Source organism: Artemia franciscana, chromosome 2 (assembly GCF_032884065.1).
Source record: "Artemia franciscana chromosome 2, ASM3288406v1, whole genome shotgun sequence".
Classification (NCBI taxonomy): domain Eukaryota; kingdom Metazoa; phylum Arthropoda; class Branchiopoda; order Anostraca; family Artemiidae; genus Artemia; species Artemia franciscana.
The window spans coordinates 40,574,533-40,575,270 of NC_088864.1; positions in this window are offsets into that span (position 1 = coordinate 40,574,533).

Below are 738 nucleotides of genomic sequence, written 5' to 3' on the forward strand. Positions count from 1 at the left end.
AGAAAAACTTCGCTCATGGATTTTCCCTAAAAAAATAGATCTTAATTGGTCAATTTCCTTAGAGAATACATGCAATATCTTTAATTAGACCTGCGCACAGTATTTTCTTGGGGGAGGGGTCCAAGGCTGGTGAAACAGCAAAGAGCAGACGTGAGATGTAATGAGAGCTTAGTTTGCTGCGAAGGAATCCAAGAGAAGGGTTATTAAACATGTAATTAATTTAATCTTGAGGGTAAACAATTTGCGATTTGTTAGCCCCTGGAAGGCAATTAGCACTAGAAAAAGTTGAAAATCTTTTAACATCGTGAAAATTTCGATATTTTGGTCATGCCTCGTTTTTTTACCTAAGACAGGTTTCTACAGACCAGTCTCTTCTTGGTTAAACTTCCTTAGGATGGACGGGGAATAATCAAGAAATATTTAATAATCTTAATCAATATTCAATTACACATGAACAGAAATAAATCAGACACTAGAGAAAAAAAGAAAAGCAATCGATAAAACAGATAACCTGTTTCCATCCTGCTCAAACGTTCTTTAACGGTGACATTCGCGTAAAAAAGATCAAACTAGTATTGATGCTAAGAAGTCCATTCCTTCATTGACCCGCTGCTCGACATTCTGTTTAAAAATTGCAATCTCACAGCAGGACTTATGTACTGACAATTCGGTAACAATAATCACCGTTACAACATCTGACTTATATTAAAAAACAACAGCTTGATTCGCTATTCAATA